The 19,944-nt window shown below is 49.7% G+C and overlaps 1 protein-coding gene across 2 annotated transcripts in view; it reads left to right on the forward strand.

The window, feature by feature from the left end:
- The window catches only part of Asic2 (acid sensing ion channel subunit 2), a 1,040,515-nt gene that overhangs the window by 797,457 nt on the left and 223,114 nt on the right, over positions 1–19,944 (forward strand). The window lies entirely within an intron of this gene.

The raw sequence follows: 19,944 nt of genomic DNA on the forward strand, positions 1-19,944 counted from the left end.
AAGGAAATAAGTTCTGCCCTGAAGGCTTCAGAAACAACACATCCCTGCCCATCCTTTGGTCAGAGCCAGTAAAATTCATTTTGACTCCAGCCAACAGGATAGTAAATTTGTGTTGTTTGAAGCTAGTAAGATTCCTGGTGATTTGTTATAGCAGCACTAGGAAACCAACAAACAAACAAGAACCATGCTTCACTTGTTTCTGATGTAGGAAATATTTTCCGTTACAGACCTGAATCCACATAATGAATCAGGCTAGGTGGTTTTGGAGCAGAGTCTGCCTAAAAATTGGGGAAATAAAAGGATTTGTAACAAACACTCATCTAGTTTAAAAAAAAAAAAAATAGCACGGGAATATTTTGACCACACATTGATGCAAGCTTGAGAATTCGGACTCCTGAAATTTGGAAAGAAGACCACCAGGAGGGGCCACAAAGATTTCTCAGGAATCAGACAGACTCATATTCAAATCCTAGCTCTGCCAGGTATTAAGGGAGAGCTGGTGGGGGGCGGGGGGAGCTTACCATCATCAAGACACCGACTCCTCATTTGTAAAACATGGATGGTACCTTCCTTGCGGGATTGTTGTGAAATTTAAGTGTAGTATATTAATCTTTTGAAAGATTATTTATGGAGAGCCAGCCATGGGCTAATGTCAGCGGATAAAAGTTAAGTATAAATACAGAAAGTGCTCCTACTCTCCAGCACATAAAAGCACTGTGTAAATGTACAGGTACTAGATAACTAGGATCCATCACTCATGTCCTCATCAGCAAGGCCCTGCGGGGAAAAGGCTTGCACATGTTGTCACACAATGCTAGCCAGGACGCATCAAGAGGTTTTCCCATTGCTCCTCTCTGGGTGGGTGGGAGCCTTTTGACTTTTCTTCCCCTTTAGCACTCTGGCCAAAATTAAAAATCAGAGAGGGAAAATCCCAGTTGCCCAAGGTCACACGGTGAGCCACTGGAGAGCCGGAGGTAGGCTGTGGGTGTACTTGTGTTTAAGCCTCTGGATGATCATTTCTTTTTCACCGCAGAATCGGACTCTCTGAACTCTCTTCTGCCAATATATGTATTCTGGCCATCCCCTTCTGATTCTGATGGCATATCTGATCTGAAAGTTGTTGATACTCTGATCTCTGGAAGTGAAGGGTTTAATCTTCTCTTGGAACCCCTCCCAAGGAAAATTATTTTCCCACTTTGAAATGGCACGGGCATCCACTGTGAACTCACATCCATAAATCTGCGGCGACGGCTCAGGAAAGCAGATGAGGTTTGATTCTGCTCCTCAGCACAGTCTCACCGAGCAAATTATGGAAAGAATTTGATTTATAGAAGCACCTCAAAGGCTCTGGAGTGAGACGCGTGTTTATTCACTTTATTACCATTTATTTTACACTATCTCTTTATGCTCCCTGCACATGGAGTAGAAAGACTATTTGGATAGATGCTTGCGGTCTGCCACATGGCATGGCCCCGTTGAGGCACATGGCCATCTTTGGCGAGGCAACCGAGAACTGCGGTTGGGGGATCCTGGTGCCGGTGTTGGGGGGAAAGCCCGGCTGGTGCAGAGAAGGCCGGAGGCTCTGGCCCGGCTCCGCCTGCACATCCCCAACTCCATATTTGCGTGATGCGCAACCAGCTGCAACCCCAGGCTGCGTGCAGGCGGCTTGATTTAAGATTCAAATATCTCGGAGCAGCTGGAGATATTTAACATCGCAATAATTACATTACATTTTTTTGACGGTACATGGAGTGAGAGCCTTTTTTGTTGCTGAATATTCCATGAGCATCAAATATTTTAACCAGCCACGGAAACAGGACTCCATTTTTCACATCCAAGTAGTTTCATTTTTAAAATTCTGGCTGAGGATGGCATCTCGGGCTTTCATCTTTCACCACGTCTTTGGAAGGGCAGGAGTGAGATGTCCCTCTTCTGTGACCGAGGGACTCATCTGGGTGAGCTGTGAGGCCGAGGGGAGAAGGAAATGGTTCAGGAGTCGGGAGGCCCCCTAGTGTGCCAGGACTGATGGTGTCCACGTGCCCAAAGTGACATCCCTGATAGAGATAGTGTCTGTGGGGTCGGCTGTGGGCTCTAAAATGGTAATTCTGGCTATTTAGGTGGAAATGATGGATTCCAGGAGGTGGGGTGAGAAGAGAGAAGAGAAGGGAGAGGAAGACCTACTATGCGCCCGGATCTGTGGTGCGCGTTTATTAACCTCTTTATTCTTCAGAACACATGCTGGAACTAATTCCTGTTATACCCATTTTACAGATGAGGAAACCAAGGCATCTTTGCTCCTTATTTTGATACCCTTGCCCACCCCATCATGTTCGCAGACTCTTGAGCAGCCCATGAGACAGGAAAGTGCTTCTTACCTTGGCCGACTTCCTTCCTCCCACCCTCCTAGAACCAAGGGTTGATGGCCCTGAGCTACAGCCAAGTCACCTAGGAGCCCCTTGTCTCTTTTCGGGGAATTTTCCAACTTCCATGCCCTTGCTCGGGCTGCTGCCTTCCCCTGGATGCCCTGATCCTCCCTCTGCCTCTTCCACTCTGTTTTAGGTGCTGGGTCCTGAGACAGGCTCAGTATATGCCCAGAAGGCCACATGCAGACTGATAAGAGGCTGCCTAAGACTGGACCTGAAGGAACTCGGGTGGCGGGAGGGAGTCCTGCCTTTTTGCACCCTTATCTATGCTTCGAGCTTCTTAAAACCACGTGTGTATGGATGACTTACAACCAATAAACACAGAAGACAAAACAAAAACATTGCTTTAAAGAATCCCATATCTGGGCTGGGGATGTGGCTCAAGCGGTAGCGCGCTCGCCTGGCATGCGTGCGGCCCGGGTTCGATCCTCAGCACCACGTACAGACAAAGATGTTGTGTCCGCCAAATACTAAAATATAAATATTAAAATTCTCTCTCCCTCTCTCTCCTCTCTCTCTCACTCTTTCTTAAAAAAAAAAAAAAAGAATCCCATATCTTCTGGGTCATCTCAGGCCTCTCCTCCCCAGAATCATGTGTAAAGCAAAGACAAGTTCTCCAGCCTTTGGACCACACGGCCGTGTCTCTGCCCCGCCTAGGCCCCCTCTTCTCTCCTGGTCACTTATTGTGGTCAGTGTCCTCTTGTCAACTAATATGTCCTTGAGCTGAAGACAATGTCTGGCTCTGTCCTGTGGTGGCCCCAGCCCCTAATGCTCTACTTTGGAGGTCATGGTTTCCCTGTCTGCATAACATATTGTTGAACCAGGTAAAAGGATCGGTACCAACAGATTATTAGTGGATTCACTCAGTGGGAGCTCACTCAGTGGTTCATCAACTCATTCCACAGAGTGTCACAGAGCTCCCTCGTGAGCCTGGGGCTTTCTGGCGGACACAGAATTCAGGAGGATGAGTTGAGCCCTCCCTGCCAGAACTCACATAGCAGAGATGGGCTTTCCGAGTCTCCCTAAAGATCAGAATCATTGAGAGGACTTGTTAAAAATCTCCAGCCCCAACCCAGAACTACTGAGTCAGAATTATAAGGGAGAGACCCAGTCATTTTTTTTTTTTTTTTTTTTTGGTGTCGGGGGAAGGTACTGGGGGTTGAACTTAGGGGCACTTGACCACTGAGCCACATCCCCAGCCCTATTTTGTATTTTATTTAGAGACAGGGTCTCCCTGAGTTGCTTAGTGCCTTGCTATTGCTGAGGCTGGCTTTGAACTCACGAGCCTCCTGTCTCAGCCTCCTGAGCCACCACACCTGGCCCAGTTATTTATTTTCAACAGGCACCCCGTCCCACCCCATGATTGAGGATTTTTTTTTTAAAAAGAAACTGCATACAGGGGAGTGGATGAGACCAAAAATATGCAAGTAAACAAAGAAATGAGCAAGGATGTTTCCGATATTAATAATGCTCTGAAGGCGTGGGACAGACAGTGGCAGGGTACAGCGTGGAGACCAGGAGCAGGGAGACGTGCACTCTCAGGGGAAGTGACGTCTTCCCTGAGACCTGTGAGATGGGAAGGGGAAGCCACACCGGGATCTGGGGAAAGCCTTCCAACCCGGGAATGGCAGAGGGAAAGCCCCGTGTGGGGAACAGCTGCTGCTTCCTCCCAGCCCTGGAAACCTCAGCTCAGTGGCTCAGTCCCTTGTTCTTTGTCCTGTGGGTACATCTGCTCCTTCCAAAACGGAGCTCACCCACACAGCGAGAGAGAACAGCATGAATCTAGCAGTTCTGGAGATATTGACCCAAAGAATGCTAATGGGTTGGAGCCTTAGGTCCTTCGGCTGAACTCTCCTCTGGAAAAATAACTCCAAGGGAGTGGAAAAAAACTGCTGCCTCCCCAGGGGCTGGGGCTGGGGCTGGGGCTGGGGCTCCGTGGTAGAGCACTTGCCTGGCATGTGTGAGGCACGGGGTTCGATTCTCAGCACTGCATATAAATAAATAAATTAAATCAACAACTAAAAAAAAAAAAAAAATACCTGCTGCCTGGGGAATCCAACTTCAGATCTCCAGGGGCAGCTCAGGAGGGGACTGACTTAGCCAGGAATACCACATCCTGGATATTTAGCACCAGGTTCCTCTGCTGGTGAATCTTCATGAGACCAAAGGTCTTAGGCCTAAAAAAATGTTAGGTCAGGGTAGCTGGTTGCCCACTGTGAAAACAGACCCTTATCCTGGTTTGGTGTTTTGCAGGGAATGTGCAGGTCTTTCATTTCTGCTCACCTTCCTGGTGACCTTGAAAAGCAGACAGCAGTGCTTCCATTTCACAGATGGAGCAGCTAAGGCTTGGAGGAGGGAACTGACCTGTCCAGTTACCCAGCTGGCCCCGCAGCCAGGATGGTTCTGTCTCCTGCTCTGCTACTTTCCTGGCTCATGGTGTTGAATTGCTACTGAGAATCTAATTCTCATTGTCACTGTCACCTCCTGGGGGAAGTCTTCCCTGATCTCAATGGAGGGCATCATGAAACCTGGTCAGGGAGCTGAAATCTTTGGCGAGGAGGCCTATAACAGTGCCTGGGTTGTCCATAAGCAGACATTCTCAGATCTCAACAACTTTTATATCAGGAGACTCAACTGGGGATGTTGCAAAAATGCAGATTCTAGTTCAACCCTGTGGGGCCTGAAGTCCTGCCTTTCTGACAAGCCCCCTAGTGACTCTGGTGGCTGCTGCTGCATGCACCATGTTTCATGTGGCAACAGTTTTTAAAGCCAGAGTAGAACTTGGCTAAGAGGGGAGGAAGCAACCCTGACGGCCCTGGGTGCTTATCCATCCTGACAATGTATTCTGTGTTGCAATGAATCATTTTGCAGGGACAGTTCAAGGTGGGCCAGCCTTAACCTGAATAGTGCCATGAGAAGCACAGCCATGTCTCCCAGGCTAGACTTTTAGGAAGCTGCTGCTTGGAAATGCAGACTGTGACTGTGCAGCCCTTGTTAAGTTCCTGTTGAGGGTAACTCTTCCCTTTGTCTTTATACGACACTGCAATGACTGGTCATTTAGAAACCGGTGAATAGAGAAATAGCAACAGAGTCACATAGCTCCAAAATGAATCCCCTGAAAACACAAGGCACCAAGGTTTTCTGCATCCTTTTCTGATTTTGTGGATATCAGTGGACGTGTCCGTGACAGGTGAGAATCCAGGGAGAGTCTGTTGTCATGATCACAGTAATCAGTCTTTGTCTTTGAGCAGCGTGTTGCTATTGAGAGGAAGAAAGCCTTCGTTTGAGGGAGCCATGCCAGGAACAGGGCTTTTCTTGGTAATGCAGCTAGAAGCTTGTGCTTTTGTTGCTACAAGGCCATTAGTCAGAATTGCTGTGGCTGCTTGCAAACCATGCATTCATTCCATTCACTCATTTGTACCCTCACTTGTTCTTTTTGTCTTTTTTTTTTTGTTTTAGTCATTCACTCTTTCACTCATTCTTTTATTCATTCACAGATTCACAGATCCATCTACTCATGCACACACTTATTGAGTACCTTGTATAGGACAGGCACTCCGCCAGACTCTCAGGATAACAAAGCAAATCCACTCCAAGTCACCGATTCCATCTCCTCACCGCTGCAGTATCCTGTAGCCAGGCAACAGACCAGACCCCTTGGTGGCCTCTCTAGTTTAGTGCTGGGAAAAACTGGACCAGATAACCAGGTGATAACTTTAGTTTGAAAATCTGTCCTGCTTAACAGTCTTATGTGGTTCCTCATCATCTACAAGATGAGGCCAAGAACCCGGATGATCTTCAGATTCTCACCCCCACATCAGGCTTTCCGATGTTGAACTGTCTGGGGTTTCTAGAATCTGCCATGCTCTACTGAGTCTTTGAAATGGACTGTCCCCACAACCTGGAATGTCCTGCAACCCCACCTTCCCAGTGCTGCACGGAGTCACTGATGCCCTGAGAGACGCTGGCTTGGAGTGGGTCAGAGGGAGAGCTCTGGTTCAACAGTTGAGATTCCCCCTGAAGAGATTTTGCCACAGTTCTGTGCAAGCAGTCTCACATCCATGCCCTCGTTGGATTTACACAGCTCTCGGGGAAGCATCGGAAGGGTTGCGGATCTCGGGCAAGTGGAGTGACTTGCTCAAGGTCACACGGCCAGTATGAGGGCAAGTCTCAGCTGCGGTTTAACTCATCTGACTCCCTTTCCAGGGTTGACGCTGGTCTACAACATGCAGAAAGAAGATGCTGGCCACTGGGAACCGTTAACGAATATTGTAATTATTCTCTGATGAAGTCTGGACAAATCAACTGCAGAGGAGAACTGAGGTTACTGTGTGATGATTCAGATCTCAAAAAGCAGGTTTTGCTTAAGACGCTTAAATAACTCAGCATTACTGCCACCCCATCCGGGACAGGACAACCAGGCGGTGGTAGATGACTTCTGGGTGGGAGGGGAATGGAGTGGGAGGCGGGAGGCAGGCTTCCAGAGAGAAATTACCATTCCGTATTTATGACTTTGGCTGGCAGGAGTACCGCAGGGACCAGCTTGCTAATACATTAGATAATTGCCTCAGTTCTCCGCTTCATTTTGCAGTGTGGAGACCAGCCTAGGTGCAGACTTGTAGGACATGATTCTGCCTGGCCCTCCCAGGTGCCCCAGAGCCCTCTCTCAAGCATGAGGCATTGGTGAGGCGGAGTGCTGGAATGAGAGAATCCCGGGGGGGCGGGGAGATGTCTGGTTTCTGTGACCACAACTTGCAGAGCAAAGGGAGTAGAAGAAGAGTCCCAAGCTGGGGACCACAGGCCCAGAGTTGCATTCTTCTGCTGACTGCAGGCCACCCTGGACTCTCTAGCTGGCCCTCTCTGGGCTTCTGGTGCTCACATGGTATTTTGCAGGTGGAGATTGTAAATCAGTGTTTCTCAATCCTGGTTACACTGTAACATCAACTGAAGAATTTTTTTTTTTTTTGTAAATTATTAAAGTCCCAAATTCCACCCCCAGAGAATCTGATTTCATTGGCGTTGGAGTCAAGCCCAGACATATATTTTGTAGCCAGAGTTGAGAGTCCCTGGATTCACCCATCTATGCAGTCTTTCTCAGGATGGACTTTCTAGGAGCCTGTGTTGTGGGAAAAGGCAACAAGTCATTAACCTTGAGATCCAAGGTCACTTGTTTCCAGGTTTAATTTTTTTTTTTTTTCCTATCAATGCCTGCCTGAGTCTCACCCTGTGCCCACTGAGGTCCCTCTTATCTGTGAATGTTGGAGAACTCCATGGGAAGCCAAGAGGTCCACCTTCCTTTTGTGCATTAGCTCTGTGGCCATGCATGTGGGCTCCCTGGGCCTCCCTTCCTTCATGCCTAGATCATGAGAAAGAAGCTAGGCCCTGCCTTCCTGCACCAGGTGTGGGGACCAGGTGTTTTACACCACAGTCCAGCGTCCAAAGTGCTCCCCAACTGGTGCCTGGCCTGAGAGCAGAAAATACTATTCCTCTCTCATAGATAAAAGAGATAGAGGCTCAAGCTGGTCAGGTGACTTACCCAAGGGCATTCGGCCAGTGAGAACTGCATCTAGAAAGACATCAGTTCGAATCCCAGTAATGCTACGTCCTAGTTCATTTTGACTCATCTAGTCAACATCCTGTGCCTCAGTTTCCTTGTACATAAAAAGGGGCATAAATACCAACCATTTTCACAGAGTGCTTGTGAGGACAAGAAAAATAAGAAATAACCAGCCAGAACCCCCCGTGGACACGGGCACAAAGCAGCTGACCCGTTCACAGAGCTGTCATCCTTCTCCCTTCTCTTCCACAGTCATTTCCCAGGTCTTCCCTTCCTCCTTTCCTTTCTCCTGGTAGTCTTTAAATTCTTCAAGGATTGGGATTCGCTGTGCATGACCTTGGACAAGTTGCTGAATCTCTCTTCCTCAGTTTCCCTGACTGTAAAGCAGCGTTAAGGATGACATTTATGAAGGCTCAATGGGTAGAGAGAACAGGGTTGGTCCCCGAGCTTTGACTGCTAGCCATCTGCTTTTTTATGGTGTTTCTTCTCCTAGTGGGTCCCTGGCACCCTACCCAGAACCCCTGTAGTTGTTGTTGACTGAACAAGCAAATGATCCCGGAGGCAGAGGGACAATAAATAAGCAGCCCTTCCCCGTCCCTGTATGTCCTCGGCCATGACAGCTCTGCTGAACATGCACAGCCCCCAGGGTTCCCCGACAGAGAGCAGCAACCCTATATCAGGACATGGCTTACTCTCTTAAGATGGCAAACAGGAAAAAGCCATAAATATGGAGGATTTGTCTGTGATAAGTCATGGTTAGGAACCCAAGCTATATAACTTTTTAATTCTCCACTCCAGCTTGTAAGCTCAGGCAGTAAAAATAGTCACTAGTAATTTATTTTTTTTCCACTCTTTTAATTTTGTCTTTTTTTTTCCTCTAACCAACCAAAAAGTCCTCCTAAACTCACTTTAAGCTTTTATCCACCCACCCCCAATGTGACCATGGATTACAATTCAAAAGCTGTCCCCTCTCCTACGTTGCTGGCGTGAAAAACCTACAGGCTTGGAGCAATGTCTTAACCAGGCATGGAGCCCAGGTCCTGGGCTCTCTTTGCTGCACCTGTCTCCAGGGGGCAGAGGAGGCTGTTGTGGAGGGAAAGACGACATGGTGCACAAAACCCCCAAGTGTGAGAGGGTTTGAGGGAACTCTCATTCAACTTGAAGCTGAATGATCTCAGGCAAGTGACTTTCCTATTGGAGCTCAGTGTCCTCATTTGTAAAAAGTGGATACAAATTGGTGACAGAACCTCTGTCACTGGGGTGTTCGTCAAATCCAGAGATAGAGCCTAAAACATTTGTTGTTCAGTGTAAAGCACTATTGACACCTTGGAGGTCCATGTGACCACTGATGGTGATGATGGTGATGACAGGGATGATGATGTTGGGTTGGTGATGGGGATGGCGATGAGGATGGTGTGTTACTCAGTCTTTCATTGCTGTGATGAAATGCCCAAGGAAATCCACTTAAAGAGGGAAGGATTTATTTTGACCCCTGCTTTCAGACATTTCTGTCCATAGTCGCGTGGGCCTGTGGTGAGGCAGAGTGTCATGGCAGGAGCAGGTGGTAGAGAGACCACCTCAGGGTGGCCAGTAAGCAAACATAGAGGCAAGGGTCCCAGGATTTCCTTCAAGGCCACACCCCTAATTGCCTCCTTCCTCCAGGTAGGCCCTGCCTCTGGAAGTTTCTACCACCTCCCAATAGCACAGAGGACCAAGCCCTTCTCCCATGAATCTTTGGGGAACATTCCAGATCCAAGGGGTAACAGATGCTGATGGGTGATGATGGTGGTGGAGATACAATCATGTACAGGGTAGGGCTGATGGATTTATACGGTAAGATTTTCCTGAGGGCCTTATACTTCTCTATGTAAAAAAAAAAAAAAAAAAGTGACCAGGGCTGGGCCAGTGGTAGAGCACTTACCTAAGATGTGTAAAGACCCCGAATTCCAACTCTATCACTGCAGCAAAAATAAGCAGGTGGACTCAGTCTACCCCTTAGAGATTTTAGTCATTCGTCCAACAGGTATTTATTGAGTGCCCACTGTGTCCCAGACCCTGCTAGCACTGAACCGCAATAAACAAAATAGATACAGTCCCTGCCCTCATGAGGCTTCTAGTCTAGAAGATGGTGAGGGGGTAAAGGTGGAGGGTAACTATAAACATAATTTCAGATGATGTCAGGACTCTGAAGATGGTAAAATAGGACACTGGGTTAGAGGGCAAAGGGGAGATGTGTTGGCAGGACGCCTTAGCTCTTGTGCTCAGCAGCCCTGCCTGAAGAAATGACCTTTGAGCTGAGACCTAACTGAAGGAGAGATGCAACCAGCGGGGAGCCCCAGAGGCAGGGTGTTGCAGGTGGAAGACCCACAGTGCTAAGGCTCCGAGCTGAGAGTGAACTCGCCTTGTTCTAGAGATGGGAAGGAGGACTAAGTGCTCGGCAGAGTGCAAGCAGGAGAGCGATGTGGGCTGACCTCGGAGAGAGAGGCGTAGGCCAAATCAAGTCAAGCCTGGAAGGCTGCGCTGAATTTGGGGATTACCCCCTGGGGCAGTGAGAAGCCACAGGAGGGTTCAGGTACAGGAGTCCCATGAATTAACAGACCCTTTGAGTTCACTGTGGCTTTGGAGATTGGCAAGAGTGGATGAGCGTGGAGGTGATGCAATATTTAGGCAAGGAGATGCTGATGGATTGGGCCAGCGTTGTGACAGTGGAGGTGGCAGGCATCACCCAATTTGGGATCTGTTGAAGGTAAATCCAATGTGACTGGATGGGGATGGGGATGTGACGAGGAAGGTGGCGATGATGATGATGATGATGATGATGAAGAAGAAGAACCTGGAGTACATCAAAGGGGGACTCACGGATAATGCCCAGGGGTGGGCCTGAGCCACTGGGCTTTTACTGGTGTCATGATCTGAGAAGAGAGACCTGGGAGACAGTATTTGGGAAATGAGAGAAGTAGGGGGGGGGATAGAGCTCAATAGTCCAGGCACGTTGAGGTTTAAATGACCACTGTGCATCCAAGTCATCAGCTGGGCATCTGAGCTGGAACTGCGAGGGAGGGTCAGACACGAGAGAGGGGTTTGAGAGTCATTGATGGAATGGGGGGATCTGAAGTCACAGGGACTAGATAGGATTTCAGAAGTTGAATATGTAGACAGAGAAGAGCATCAGGCTAAGCACTGGGGGTTGGGGATATAGCTTAGTTGGTAGAGTGCTGGTCTTGCATGCACAAGGCACTGGGTTTGATCCCCAGCACCACACACACACACACAAAAATAAGCCTGGGTCCTGAATTCACCAACACTCAGGATACAGGAAGCAGAGGAGCTGGCAGGGAGGCGAGAGGGAGAACCAGAGGCACTGATATAGAAGCCTCTTGGGGCTGAGGGCTGGCAACAGTGAGCTAACACAGGGAAATTTCCCTATTAGAAAAGGGAGACTGTAGAGTGTAGAGGTTTTAAGCAGAGGTTAAGGAACCAGGTGTACTTGAACCCAGGTCCAGATGCTGCTGTTTCTTGGCTTTCTGACCTTGGCCAAGCCCTAACCTCCTTGAACCATGGCTTCCTCCTCTGTCTGCCATTATTATTCAGTGTAAAGAAGATAATGTCCATAAAGTGCTTAGCCCTGAGACTGGCATAGAGTAGGTACTCAATAAACAGACGCTGTCTGCATTCTTCCCAAAACTGCTCAAAAGGGTACAGCTGTCATCCGCCAGAGAGCCCAAGTCATGAAGGGAAGATTTTACTGGAATAATCCAGCATCCATCCAGGGTTGGAATGAAGTTGTCTTCAAGGCTCAGACATGTAATGTAAGAGAACCTGGTAGAAGTGAGCAAGAGCAGTAAGACCCCGGCCAGCAGGAGCACATGCCCTAGAAGCCTCCCAGTTAAAAATTAGCCAAACTCAGCCCATGCCCAGCCCCAGAGCTATTCACATGGGTTTGAGGTCCCTGCTAGGTGGGGGTCGCTCGGGGAAGATTTGAAAGGTGCATGGGATTGACAGGATCAGATGTGCTTTTCAGAAAGGCCACTGCTCTGGACGGAGTGCAGAGAAAGGCCCGGAGGGGGTCAGGTCTTGTTCAAAGCAAGGAAAGAAGCCAGGAAACTATGAGGGGGTACTGGGATGAGGAAATGGGCTCATTATAACATAATTAGCTTGACCATCAGTAGGCAGGCATATTATTTCCAAATGTAAAGATGATTATAAGATCAAAGATTTTTTTCCCCTCTTTTTAATCGAAGTAACTTACCAACCTGGGGGTTTGGGAGGAGGAAAGGGTAAGGTATTAATTTTTAACCAATTTGATTCTATAATGAATTAGTTTATTGATTCCAAAAAAAATCACTCCGTGTGGATGGTAAGAGCCGTAAATGAGACTAGTGTCTGGTTAGAGCGAAGGCTGAGTGAAGGGGCTCAGGAGGCTTCTCCCCTCGCCGTGCTGGCAAAGAAGGTTTCGTACCACACAGATGAAGAGGAGCCGCAGAACCGGCTGGGACCAGGCAGCCGGCTGCAGTAGTGGGCTCGGGTCTGAGCCTCTCCCCACACTCTCTAGAAATTTAATAAGTCGTTGGACTTTGGGCAGTGAGCTGACCAGGCAGAAAATGTTTCTACCTTGGGAATTCAAATTCCCAAGGAGTTCAAATACGCAGACAATCTAGGAAGAAAGAAGAGAGGCCAAGAGGAAGGAAGCGATCCTGAGGTTCCAGAATCAACGAAGGACCTTAAAACCAGGGTAGAAATCAAGCCAATGACTTCCCAGGAGCCTGTGGGACCAGGTCATCAGACCAAAGCCAGGAGACAGGCATGTAGTAGGGATGTGGAAGGGTGATTGGCACCTGAGACCTGAGAGGTTGGACCCTGCATAAGGGTCTCATGAAGGAAGAGCAAAATCCTCTATCTAGAACCCCAAGGAAGCTGGGGTCTAATGGATTTCCAGGTGGGAGGTCTGGCCACAAATCTTCAAGAACTCGGGTCTTCGAGTGTGAGCCACATGTGGGGGTAGGGTCTGAAGGTATGCTACCCATGCAGTGCAAGAATCTCAGGTTGAAAGTAGCCAACATTAAAACTGACCTGGAGAGACGTGACGCCCCAAGAGAAGCCAGGAGCCGGAATTGCTATTTTAGGGGGCTCCTTATAATGCAAGGCATGTCGCACATGAAGGAAAGAGCCATGAGCAAGGTCACGGCTGTTCATCTGCTCACTCGGTGTAGTGCTACAATAGACCCGTCTCATCCAACACCTTCCTCCTGTGCAGGTGGCAACTGAGCCCCAGGGAGGAACACTGACATGCCCGATATCATATGATGCGTTAGTGTAACCAGAGCAAGGGTGTGGGCGGTGGTGAGACCTGAGTTTGAATCTTAGTTCTGCTATTTTTGGATACGAGCGAGATGGTGTTCACCAGATTTCCATCTTGTGATGAAATACCTGAGGCAAACAAAGGGCTTATTTGGGCTCACGTTTGGGGGATTTCCATCCATTGTCAGGCTGTTCCATTGATTCTGCACCGGTGGTGTCGGGAGGGGGCAGTGCATCATGGAGGGAAGGTGTGGTGGGGCCACGCTACTCACTTCATGGCAGCCGGGAAGCAGGGATGGGGGTGGAAAGGATCAATGACAAGATGTAGCTGCCAAGGGCATGCCCCTGAGAACACAGTCCCATTTACTAGGTCCCACCTCCTGCAGTTTCCATTACTTATCAATAGTTCATTCAGCTATGAATCCATCAATGGATTAATCCATTAATGAAGTTAGAGCACTCATGATCGGGTCAATTCCCAAAAGCCTCACCTATGAACACTGCTATATCAGGTACGAATCCTTTAATACGTGAGCCTTTGGGAGACAGTCCAGACCCATACTCTACCTAAATTTTCTGAGCTTCAAATTTTCCTATCCACAAAATGGGGTTGCTGATACCTACTTTGGAGAATGTTTAGGATATAAGAGAGATCACCCTGTTAAAAGTGCATGGTGTGGGGCTGGGAGCTCTATATATGTTGGTTTCCTCTAAATTTTGTTCTTTAAAAATCCCCTCCGAAGCATCCTCTCAGTATGCTCCAGCTGGGCCTGATCACTTCTTTAACTATTGGACCACCTGTATTCTGCTACTTTGCACTAACTTGCTAATTGTTATGGAATTAATGTCTGAACTCCAATTCTTGGCTCTTGAAATTCTCTTTACCTTTGTGCTCTTTATCTCTTCCTATTTATTTCTAACTGGATTTCAGCACTGCAATGATAGACTGGGGAATAGATGGATGGATGAGTGAGCAGATAAATGAATGGATACATGGATAGAAGGTTAGATAGATGGTTGGATGGGTAGTTGGATGATGGATGGGATAGATGGACGAGTGAATTTTTGGGTGGATGTTGAATAGTGGATGGATAGATGGGTGAATGGATGGGTGGATGTGTTAATATCTCTATGGTGGATAGATAGGGGAAAGGATAGATGCATGAGTAAATGGGTAGATTTGTGAATGGCTGGCTGGATAGCTATATGGTAGGTGGGTGGATGAGTAGATTGATGATAAATAGGATGGATGAGTGAATGGATTGATGGATGGATGGATAGATAAGTTGACAAATGAATGCATGATGGTTGGATGGGTGGGTAGGTGAATGGGTGGGTGGGGAGATGTAATATAGGTAGACTGGTAGGTGGATTAGTTGGTGAATGGATGGATAGATAGCTGGATGATGGAAAGGTGGGTGGGTAGATGAGTTGATGGATAGGTTTACAAATGGATGGATAGCTGGAAGCTAGGTAGATGTGTGGAAGGCTGGATGATGGCCTGGTTGGTGGGTGGATGGATGGGAGGTATAGGGTTTGTTAACAGTAGAAGTTGATCCTTGATAAGTTAAGGAAAAGGGTTTACATTGGGAGGATATCAGGGGAAACAGACTGAAAAAAAAAGCAGGAGCTGAGCAACTGCAGAGACCTAAGGTGACAATAATCAGCTCTTTGTCAGGTCGGGCAAGGTCCCCGGAATGGCTGAACACCAGGCGTTTTGCATGCCTAGCTGAGATGCATTCAAGAGTCAAAGTCCTGTGCAAGAGAATCCAATGGGTGTAGCTTGGGTCACATGGCCCTCGACTGATAAGTCCTCTAGGCCTGCTCCGTGAGGCACAGACAATTTCCCAAAAAGAAGTTAAAGACCATGTGGCCAGCAGAAGAGAGAATAGAATTGGATTAGACAAAGGGGAAAGAAGGGAAGGGAGGGGGTTAGGAATGGGAAAGAGAGTAGGGTAAGTTGGACGTAACTTTCCTCTGTTCATATACGAACACAGGACCAGAGGAACTCCACGTCATGTTCAACCACGAGAATGGGATCCTAAGTAGAATAAGCCATGCTCCACGTATGCCTCATATGTCAAAATACACTCCACAGTTATGTATATCTAAAAAGAAAAGAAGGAAGAGTAGCTACGGGGTGCTCAGCATCTGACTACTGCTCCCCAGACAGGAAGAGTAGCTACGGGGTGCCCAGCATCTGACTACTGCTCCCCAGGCAGAGAATGGATGAGCCTCGTTTCCCCTGAGGCAGCCCCAGTGACCATGGCTGCCTTTGCCCCAGCCACCTCCCTCTGGCTCTACTCATCCTCATTCTCCCCTCCGGGCCCTCTCCCTCCCTTCCACATCAGGGGATCCTGCCTCTCCCCAAAGCACAGTGGCCTCCTATGTCCTTTAAGAAGCCTTTGCACCTGCCCAGGCCTGCGGGGGTCCCTCCTTCCCCAGCCCCTATGGCCTGGCAGTGCAGTGCCACTTGCTGCCTTGACCTCAAGGCCTGGGCTCTGCTCTCAGTTTCCTGAAAAGACGAACCTTGTCAGATGTGGCGTTGTGCTCCCCAGTGCCCTGACACCTCACGGGGTCCGAGTCAGTGACCAGTGAGTGCATGTCAGTCAAGGATCAATGAGCATGTGTGGCTGACGTCACCAGCCGCCTCGCCGCACCCTGGAAATGATTCACACCTAAGAGCCCTTTGAGAGCTGAACCAACTGGGATCCAAGGAGCTGGCGTATCCAAGATGGCACGACTATTGAGATGCGATTCTAGTTCCAGGTGCCAGCCCTTTTCATTCCCCGTCCAAACCTATACCCCGGTGCTGCCTTTGTGTGTGTGTGTGTGTGTGTGTGTGTGTGTGTGTGTGTGTGTATGCGTGCACACATATATTTGAGGGTCTGTGTCCCACCCCTCTTAGTAAGCTCCAGCCCACTACCATGTTTGTCAAAGTCAATAGTCAGTGGTGGCTTAATTAATTAAACAAGCCGGGTGCAATGGTGCATGCCCATAATCTCAGTGGCTCCGGAGGCTGAGGCAAGAGGATCACAGGTTCAAAGCTAACCTCAGCATCTTAGTGAGACCCTAAGCAACTCAGAAAGACTCTGTCCTAAAACAAATAAATAGCTGGGAATGTTACTCCGTGGTTAAGTGACCCTAGGTTCAATCCCCAGTAGCCGAAAAAATAATAAAATAAAATGAAGACAGCCCTGCCCGGACACCACCAGTATATTCTTTGCCTTGCTCCTGCTCTGTCCAGGTCCAAACTGCTGCCCATCGCCCAATGAACAGCCAAGCAATGTTGATTGATGACCTCCTAAAACTTCCTTGCTTTGGAGAGCCACTGAATTTCAAAAAGTGGACTGTTCGTGGAGTCCTTATGAATCCCCCCAAAATTTGTGTCCCCCAAATCCCTTGGAGCAGGCTCCTTTGCAACCATCCATGCCACCTCACCCCTCTGTTCCCTGCCGCCTGAGAAATTAGTTGGCGTGCTGGCAATAAAGTCGCAGGGAGCGCACATTTTGACAAGGTAATGGTCCCCTGCCTTTCTCGACATTTGCGAGGGAGTCAGAGTCCATTATAATGTCACAACTGTGCGCGCCATTGACATCTCATTGAATAATTAAAAGGCAGTTTAATCATAGCGATCATCCACTTAGTGTCTGGTTCCAGATGCAGGGAAAACACAGTTGAGGAGAAGCCCTGGTGGTGCGGATGGGCGCCCAGCCTGAACCTGGGTCCCACCCGAGACGTCGGGTGGCAGCCCCTGCTTACAAGCGCCCCTGCATCCTGGTAGTGGCCCCTGCAGTGCCCCCTGCCCCACCGCAGGAAAAGGAAGAGAGCAGGGGTTTCAGTCTCTTTGGCCTCTTTAAACGCAAGGCAGGGGTGCACTTGCTTTTCAACCCAAACAAAAACCTGAGAGTCTGTTGTTTCTCATTCGTCACAAACCGTCGGTGCTGGGAGGGAACTTGGTTTTCGCTGTATGGAAGGACAGGTGTTTGACGACAGCCGGCTGCGCACTGGGCATTGCTCCTGGGGCTGTGGATACAGAATGGCTGCTGCTCCTAGGAGGTGTGTGTTCCAGAGGGAGAGGGATGGAAACGCCCCTGCCCTGGGTGTAGGGGAAACAGGGTGGAGCAGAGGCAGGGCTGGGTTGAGTGACCTGGTCAGGGAGGCTCAGCCTTGGAGCTGAGGTTGAATGGCCAAGAATGGAGCTTGGAAAGTCCCCTGGAGGGGCTGCTGGTACCAAGGGCACAAAGTGAGGCCAGTGGGGGTGGGTGAGAGGGGCCAGCTGGGGAGGAGATGGAGCAGCGAATGAGGCTCTCTGAAGCGAGGGCTCCTGTTTAAAAGAATGAACCACACCTCGTTCTCCCAGCTTCTCCTGGGGCCAGGCCTGGTGCCAGGTGCGTGACAGACAGCACCTCCTCCGCCTCACTGCCAGGTGGGGAGATGAGAGACGAGCAAAGCACATCCTGGAATCCAGGTGAGCCCAGGACTGTGGGAACCAGGGCCAAGGGACACAGCTCAGGAAGGCTTTCTAGAAGAGGCAGCCCCCCCATGCTGAATCTCTAGGTAAATAAAGCAGTTCAGAGAAAATGGTAGAAAGCAGAGGAAACAATGTGGACATAGGAGCCTTGAAAGAAAGTGGCGCATCTGGCGATTATAGAGTCTGGTGGGACTGGAGTCATGTGACCCAGAGAGGTCAAGAAACTCAGTGAAGGGTCACACAGCATGCTGTTCCTCACCTTTACCTCCTTTGTGCTTCCTGAGTGAAGGGGACCACAGTCAGGTGGCCAGAGCATTTGGTGAGGTGCGGTACCCCAGAACCATTCTCAGCGAGGCAGGTACGAAGACCTGGCAGAGTTCACAGCCAGCTGAGCCAGGAATAGGGTTTCTCAAATACAGGTGTTTTGACTTGGCTCTTGCTTTTCCCCAGCTGTTGCCCTTCCCAGTAACTGTGAGCCCTCCTAGACTCACACCCCAAACAGGATGGTTTCAAGCATGGAGGAGTCCGGCAGCTTGCATTTAATTCCTGCTTCCGCTATCTGCCAGCTGTGAGACTTTGGGCAAGTTACTTCACCTCTCTGTGCCTTGGTTATCTCTTCTATAAACGAAAGAGGAGAGTCCTCCTTGCTTCACAAGTTGTGAGGATTCAACCAGGCGATACCTGCAAAGCACTTAGAACCGTGCTGTGCGTCTAATTAGGTGCTCAGTCTATGGTGGCCTGGCATTCATCTCCAGGCCTTGGTAAGAGCTACCTCTGCAGCACCCACAGGGTGCCAGACCCCATCCCAAGGGCTGTCCACATCTCTTCACGGTGGTGACATAGCTTGTGAAGTGTTCTACAAATGTCACCCTGTCTGGCATGTGCCTCGGGCCTCTATTGATCAATTCCACTTACCTTATCTTATTCAGTTGTCACAGTAACATTGTGGAATGCTGAGAGAGAGGCCCAGAGTGGTTTGGTCACCTGGCCAAGGTCACACAGCTGGCAGGAGGCAGAGTGGGATACTAGCTCCAAAGCTCTTGCCCTTCCCTCCACTCACCGCCACTCACCCATTCCCAGGCTCCCTATCTTGCAACCATGTGGACCTGTCAGTCCTCAGCCAGGGACCCTGACATGGTCCTTCCCTGCTGCCAGGGCCCAGGCAGAGTGAGAGCAGTTGGCAGCTGGTGTTTATGGGGCCAGGGAGGGGAGGAGAACATCTAGGCCAGGAGGAGCAGCCGTGCCCCAGCCAGGGTGTGGACTGGGCTCCCGCCCTCCATTCCCAGCCCCCGGCTCAGCTCCTGCCCTGGCACCTCTGCTTCTGTGGGCTTCACACTGTGGATCTGCACCCTGGATGGTCCCCAGAGGGCTCAAGAAGCCCACCTTGCAGCCACAGCCATCAAGAGCCAGCAGGCACAGGACCCCCTGATGTGCATCATCCTCAGGATCCTCAGGATCCGGGCAGTAAATAAACACACTTGGCTCAGCACCTGCCGCTGTGGAGGTGGCAGCTCGCCTTTGTGTGACCAGGTGGTGTGTATGTGAATGAGTAAACACCCAGGAGCGCTCAGCCAGAGCCAGAGCACCCCCTGAATGACAAACAGAGCGCTTCCCTCAGGGAGCGCAGAGTCCAGCTAGTGAAGGAAGCGCAGCGGCCCCTCACCTGCTCCAAGCAGCTCAGGAGGGGCAACCACTGCAGGGCCGCCCCTGGATTTTTGCATCAGCCTCAGCAACACCCGCTTGGCGAGGGAGGTGTGGCAGGTGGCAGGTCCGTCCCTTCTCCCTGGCTTCAGTGGGCTCCCTGCACGCAAGGCAGCCTCTACCTCTCTCGCTGGGGGCGCTCCCCCCATTCCCACCCTGCTTCCCCTTCTTACCGTCCCTGATCCTTTCCTGCGCACGCGGTGCGGTGCGTGATGACATATTTATTTGTGTACTTAGTTGCTTAGTGTTCGTCCGCCCCACAGAGCAGGCCCCATCTGTCGTGCTCACGTTGGGTTGTTTAACCAGAGACTCTAGCAGAGGATCTGCCCCCCACACTAGACCCGGGGATGCTTTCTAAGTGAATGAAATGGCTCTTTTGAAAATTCTGGTAAGTTTGGAAAACTGATTGGTGCTCAGAATGTGGGGACCTTGGATGACAAGGTGAGGTTCATGTGATAGGCACTTGAACACCCATAGCCACGGCACCCCTC

This window comes from Callospermophilus lateralis, chromosome 11 (assembly GCF_048772815.1).
Source record: "Callospermophilus lateralis isolate mCalLat2 chromosome 11, mCalLat2.hap1, whole genome shotgun sequence".
Lineage (NCBI taxonomy): Eukaryota > Metazoa > Chordata > Mammalia > Rodentia > Sciuridae > Callospermophilus > Callospermophilus lateralis.